Source organism: Lotus japonicus, chromosome 1, assembly GCF_012489685.1.
Source record: "Lotus japonicus ecotype B-129 chromosome 1, LjGifu_v1.2".
Lineage (NCBI taxonomy): Eukaryota > Viridiplantae > Streptophyta > Magnoliopsida > Fabales > Fabaceae > Lotus > Lotus japonicus.
In genome coordinates, this window is record NC_080041.1 from 13,904,579 (window position 1) to 13,911,741 (window position 7,163).

The 7,163-nt window shown below is 38.1% G+C and overlaps 2 pseudogenes; both read left to right on the forward strand.

Moving 5' to 3' along the window:
- The first annotated feature begins 431 nt into the window (after positions 1 to 431).
- On the forward strand, positions 432 to 3,341 carry LOC130733749 (probable fructokinase-6, chloroplastic; annotated as a pseudogene).
- LOC130727647 (NADPH-dependent aldehyde reductase 1, chloroplastic-like) lies at positions 3,241 to 4,262 on the forward strand (annotated as a pseudogene).
- Positions 4,263 to 7,163: the final 2,901 nt, after the last annotated feature.

A 7,163-nucleotide genomic window follows, 5' to 3' on the forward strand; every position in this document is an offset into this window, starting at 1 on the left:
CTTTATTTGAGTTTTTGTTTGGTTTTAGTAATTATGTAGTTTTATAACGGTCTTTCTTGCATTTTTATAGAGTTTAGGACTTGCATGTGTTTTCCATGATATTGTGAGGATTATTGTGCTTAAAAGCCCTTTGAATTTCTTGATTTTTTTCCTTGTCTTGGTCCTTAAGTGCTTCAATAGGTAACTCATAAAGAGGGAAGGCCAAAAAGCTTGAAGAATTATTGGAAACATTCAAAGGGGGTTACAAGAAGCCAAAAAGACCATCAGATCGTGTGACTGGCGCTCAAGCGCCCATGCCTGGCGCCCAAGCGCTAGCCTTTCAGATGGGGATTTCCATCTTCTGCCATATGGGCGCTCAAGCGCCCCTGCTCAACCTGAATGCATATAAATAAGGCTTTTGTGCATAAATTAGAAGTCATACTGAGTTTTTGGTCTAAATTCAATCTCAACAAGGCTTTATGCAACCTGAACAGGTTGGTGAGGATGAATTTGGATATATGCTTGCTGATATACTCAAGGAAAATAATGTAAACAACCAAGGGATGCGATTTGACCCTGGTGCTCGTACTGCTTTGGCATTTGTTACATGTTTTATCGTAATCCCAGTGCTGATATGCTGCTCCAAGAAGATGAACTCGATTTGGACTTAATTAGAAAGGTAAAGCCAAAGCTACAACTCATGCCGGTCAAACTAAAGCATAATGTAGTAAAGGAAAATCAAACCACTATTGAACAAATTGTTCAGTATGCTCTCTGTAACTCTGTTGCACTTCTCTCAATTAGTCTAGCTTTGTTCAGTTACTCAAAATCACTTCATCAACTGGCAGTGTGTGGGTTTTTTTAAACATAATGACTAAATATACCTAAAGTAAACCATCATTTTTTGATATTCCTGCTTCTGTAGTTTAAGAACCCTCTTTCAGGTTTCCTTAATATCACAGGAAAAACTTCAAAATTCTTGCCGAGTCTATGTTCTTTTAATGTTTTTCGCATTGACTCTATACATAATTCATATATTATTGTTATAACATTGTTCTATTATCTCTTTATGGCAGGCCAAGATCTTCCATTATGGTTCTATAAGTCTTATAACAGAACCATGCAAATCAGCACATATAGCTGCAGCAAAGGCTGCGAAAGATGCTGGTGTAGTTCTGTCTTATGACCCTAACCTGAGGCTTCCTTTATGGCCTTCTGCGGATAGTGCAAGAGAAGGAATTCTGAGTATATGGGAGACTGCAGATATCATTGAGGTCCCTCCCCTATGAACAGAGCAGAAATATATGTTCTTTAATTCCCAGTAGAAGTTTCTTGTTCTCTTTTTCTAGAATACAAATTACAGTGGAATGTAAAATAATGTGACAATACCATCCCTGACAGAATCAATCTGATATGTTTTTAGATAAGTGAAGAAGAGATCTCTTTTCTCACAAAGGGTGAAGACCCGTATGACGATGCGGTTGTTCATAAATTATTCCATCCAAACCTCAAGCTACTCCTGGTGACTGAAGGTGCAGAAGGCTGCAGGTATTATACCAAGGTATGCCTTCCAAAAATTCTATTTCTGGAATCCTTTTCATCTCATGCTAATATTTGTTTTATGGCTATCTCTGATGTATCTTCAAAAATCAAAAGTGTAGCTGTAACACTTGATGAAATCTACTGGATAAACTGCACCTTCACATTCCTGTCTGCTTAGGAATTGAAACACTTAGCTCACTAAATTTATTAATCGTTTTGCAGTGTTTGGGTTGTTTAGGGGAGAACATGAGCTGAACACTTGTCTAAACATAATGAATATTTTCTTTAGAGAAATGCTAACATCTTAGTGAGATCCCAAACATATTCACTTAAAAAATGTTTTACTAACGTTCTTTCGTCTACCTACTAAGAGAATGTCCTGTTAGCCCTATAGCTAGAGTGGAGGCAAAGCAGCCTTGTGGAGATTTGAATTCAGGATCATGTAACCTCTAAAAGTGACTTGGTGCCACTTGAGCTAAGGCACGTGGGTAATTTGGCTTATTTATTTATTTAATAGGCTGTCAATGAAGCAATATGTAATAATCAGCCTTCTATAGGCTCCAAAGCCAATGTCCTTGATGCAATTCTTGCAGACACGCAAGCTGGATGTTAGAACTGAAAATTATTGAAAAAAATATTAGAGATATTTTGTTATTAATCAATTTGCTATGTTTGCCATCCATATCTTTGTTTAGAAACTAAGCAAAGACCTGAAAAATATATTAGTTCGAAATTCTGATTACATTTATGCTGCTTGTTAATGTATTATTGATAACTATGATTTGAAACCTGTCCTATTTTTTCCTTTGCAGGAGTTCAGTGGTAGAGTCACGGGAATGAAGGTGGATGCTGTTAACACCCCAACTCACCAGCCCAGAATATAAACCATCAAATAAACTTCAAGTCCATATATATAATAACACCCTTTCTCTATACATGAACAAATTTCTACATTAACTTGCCTGCATTATTTAAAATTCTTTCTTTCCATTCCCTCAATTTCATAAGTTCTATATTGTGGGTTAATTTTCAGGGGAAGATAGCATTAATCACTGGTGGTGACTCTGGAATTGGAAGAGCAGTGTGCAATTTATTTGCATTAGAGGGTGCAGCTGTGATTTTCACCTATGTGAAGGGACAAGAGGACAAGGATGCGAGGGATACTATTGAAATGATAAAAAGGGCTAAGACTGCAGATGCTAAAGATCCACTGGCTATACCAGCTGACCTTGGTTTTGATGAGAATTGCAAGAGAGTGGTGGATGAGGCAGTGAATGCTTATGGCCGCATAGATATTCTGGTCAACAATGCAGCTGAGCAGTATGAGTGTGGTTCAGTGGAGGAGATTGATGAGCCAAGACTTGAGAGGGTGTTCAGAACTAACATCTTCTCATATTTCTTCTTGACCAGGTAAAATCAAAATGGATTCAATTAAAAGTTGAAACATACATAGATATTTATCACTCAATCAATCAGAGTTCAACCTTCAACTCAATCTATGAAAACTGAAAAGAGTTTACTTCATTTTGTCTTGTGTGAATTCTGAGTTTAACTAACTTGTATATTTGTATAGGCATGCCCTGAAGCATATGAAGGAAGGAAGCAGCATTATCAACACAACATCAGTGAATGCATACAAGGATCCAGAAAATTGAAGTCGTGGGGGCAATATACACATAAAAAATTTCGTGGGGGCATTTAGTACATTTTTCACGTATAATGTTCAGCAATATAACACACTTGTGAAATATTATTTTTTATATGTATAATTTGTAAATGAATTTAAAATTCTTGTGGGGGCAGTTGCCCCCAACAGTATATACATGCATCCGTCCCGGCATACAAGGGACACCCTACATTGCTGGACTACACTGCCACCAAGGGTGCCATTGTGGCCTTTACCAGGGGCCTTTCCCTTCAACTTGTGAGCAAGGGAATAAGAGTGAATTGGGTTGCACCTGGATCCATATGGACTCCATTGATACCAGCCTCTTTCAAGGAGGAAGAAACTGCTCAATTTGGTGCTGATGTGCCAATGAAGAGAGCTGGTCAGTCTGTTGAGGTTGCTCCCTCCTATGTGTTTCTTGCCTGTAACCAGTGCTCCTCCTACATAACTGGCTAAGTCCTCCACCCCAACGGTGATGCATACAGTGATACTTTATACATGCTTAACCTGCATGTTTGGAATCTCCTTCGAAACTCAAAATCACTGTAAAACTAAAATCATGGTGGCTACATGAATTGAACGAGTTTCCAAACATGCTATTTTATGCCAGAATCAAGTGTTTGTTGTCTGGTTTTGCTGACATTTGTTTTCTTTCAGGTGGAAACGTGGTGAATGGGTGATGAGGATGATTCATGCAGATGCTAGAGATCGATATGTTATGTGTTTTGTGGTTCTTTGTGTACGTATACTGTGTAAAGAATGGCAAAAAAGCAGCTCGCTATATGAGTAAATATGTAGCACGGCAGCTTTTCTGTAGTTTTGCTTTTGAATGTAAAAACCTTGAGAAATAAGAAACTAAGAAAATATACCAGTTCTTTTGCTAAATATGTTTTGAATAAAACTGAAGTATGGATATGTGACTTTGTATCGTCTTAAGTCATGTTTGATAATTCAGTAAGAACTCAGAATCAATTTTAGTGTGGTTATGTGGCTTTGTACTGTATTAATCCATGTTTGGATACACAAGTGAAAAATTATGGTAAAGTAAAAAATCTGGTGGATGTCCATTAAAGTAAAGGAAACTTGTTTTTGTTGACCGTAGTTTTCACCTAAGGTATCTAAACATTCCCATAGTGAATCTTTGAAAATTCTTTAAAGGGAGAAAAGTTTTTATGAGTAGTTTGTGAGTAGCTTCTCAATTCTAGAATTGATTATAATGAAAAAAAAAGTAGCTTCTCAATTCTAGTATTGATAATGAGAAGTTGATTTTGAACATGCTATTAATTAAACATCAAATTAAGATCCATCCAAGAAAATGACATGCCACATAGATTCATGAAGAACCCTGGAAATTCAATTCATGTATCCTTAAAATTGAAGATAAAGATAAGGGTCAAGGAGACTGCAATCTAAAATAATTATGTACTATAAAGATAAACATGCATTGATAACTATGATTTGAAACCTGTCCTATTTGATGGTTTATATTCTGGCCTTTGGGAAACTGATAATGGGTTTGCTGAATGCAAGTTAATCACTACACTGCTTAGATTCTAGCCTTGACTAGTTCTATAAATGCATGTTAGTTACTACATAGTTTAGATTCTGGCCTTGGCAAGAACAACAACCTTGGTGTTTGTTTGGTTATGTGGCTTTATTGGGTTTTCAAACTTGGCACTATGCTTATTTTGTTGTTTTCACTTTATTTGCAGTTTTGTTGTAATCAACTGACTGGAAGCATACCTACAGAGCTTGGTGCTTCGAATTAAAATGTATGAAATATGAATGCATATGTTTCAGGGCATAAGTGGGTGGATGCTGACTGTGAGAAGGAAATATGACACAAGGATCAAATCTACTACATCTTATTCATGAGTACTTTTTTTTTTGGGTAACTAATTCTTACTTTTCCACCGGTTGGGCTTTTATCTTATTGAATATTAAGCCCAAATTATAAAACATGATCGGCCTCAAATAATTGTCAATCTTTGATAGATGATGTCGTCTCTTTTGTTGCTGTTGGTCATCAGTGTGGGAGATTGACGTCGTCCTCTGTTCTAAAACATCATCAGCCTCACTGATGTCGTCTCTTTTGCTGCTGCCTCCTCTGTTGGTTATTGATTGAGGTGATAACACCAGCCTTCCTTGATACAACAATACCCCTTGCTGGAGCACAAACCCTGGTTCAGAGTGAGGGTCTTTTTGGACCTCTGCAGTCAAGTTTTGAATGTAGGAGTCCTGAGCTAACTCATCCAGTAGCCTTTTCCTATCTTGCCACAGAGGAAAAGAGATCAAAGAGTGCAACTCCACATCATCAAAACATCTGGACAAGGCATCAGCTGCTTTGTTTTCCAACCCTGGCTTGTACTTAACCTCAAATTGATAACCTAACAACTTGGCTAACCAGCACTGTTGGTCAGGAGATGAAACCCTTTGTTGTAGGAAGTGCTTCAAATTCTTGTGATTTGTATAAACAATAAAGACCCTCCCTAACAAATAATGCCTCGAATGTTGAATACACAATACCAATGCCATCAGTTCTTTCTCATAGACTGACTTGGCCAGGTTTCCAGCAGACAAGGCTTTACTGAAATAGGCTATGAGTCTCCTTTGTTGCATCAAGACTGCCCCAATACCCCTCCCTGCAGCATCACACTCAACCTCAAATGGGAGGTTAAAATCAGGAAGGGCTAAGACTGGAGAAGTAGTCATGACAGATTTGAGAAGGGTAAAAGCTTGTTGTGCTTCAGGCCCCCACAAGAAATTGTCTTTCTTGGTCAGTTCTGTAAGTGGTTTAGCTACCTTTCCATAGTCTTTAATGAATTTCCTGTAATAGCCTGTCAACCCTAGGAAACCCCTCACCCCCTTGACATTTTTTGGTTCAGGCCAAGCTTCAATGCATTGCACCTTTTCAGGGACTACTGCTACACCATCCCCTGATATTAGATGGCCCAGATAATCATCCTAGCCACAACCAAACCTGCACTTGGACTGATTAGCCACAAAATAGTTGCTCAATAACACAGATAAGACCAATTCCAAGTGACCGATATGCTCATTTAGATCCTTACTATAGATGAGAATATCATAAAAAAAAACCAAGACAAATTTCCTTAGGTAAGGCCTGAATATGTCATTCATTATGGCTTGGAAGGTGGCAGGAGCATTCATCAGCCCAAATGGCATGACTAAGTATTCATAGTGGCCATTATGAGTCCTAAAAGCAGTTTTGGGGACATCATTTTCATGTACCCTAATTTGATGGTATCCAGACTTAAGGTCTATTTTAGAAAACATTGTTGCCCCATTTAAGTCATCTAGCAACCAAACCCAACTGTGCAGAAGAAATCGACCTGACGTGAAATTAGATTTTCAATCTGATAAGGCAGAACCAATTGGAAGGTAGAAGACGAAATGAACATGGCTTAACGAAACAGGAAGACAAAATGGGAATGTAAAGGCAAGAACTATATCAAATTGGGAGGGGACCTCTCATCTATTTACCGTGTGCCGCTTGAGATGGATTGTCACCGCTTATTTTCCTTTCACGGATCCACTATTCGTCTTGTGCTGTCGACGTCCGCTAACCTTGTCTTTGTATACGGCTATACGCACAACCTTTGCCACCACTCGAGCAACAATGATGATTGGATTTCTTAGTTCACTTCACACGGCCGTTTACTGTGAAAGGGCTTATGGAAATTGATAGTGGTAGGGAATTTGAATGCCAGCAGCCCATGAATTCATGCCCATTGCGTTCTGAAACGGTCTGGAGAAAGGGGAGAACACAAACGTCTCGATTGTGAATGTGAAAGAATAAGGAAAGTCTAAGAAACAGTAAAGAAACTGATGGCCAAGACTGAAAGACACAGATGGCTAAGATTAATCACTGGCTAATTATGTTTGGATTTACTGAATTACCCATACACAGAATTTAGTTCATGTACAATAATTTATTAAATTACAAAAATGTCCT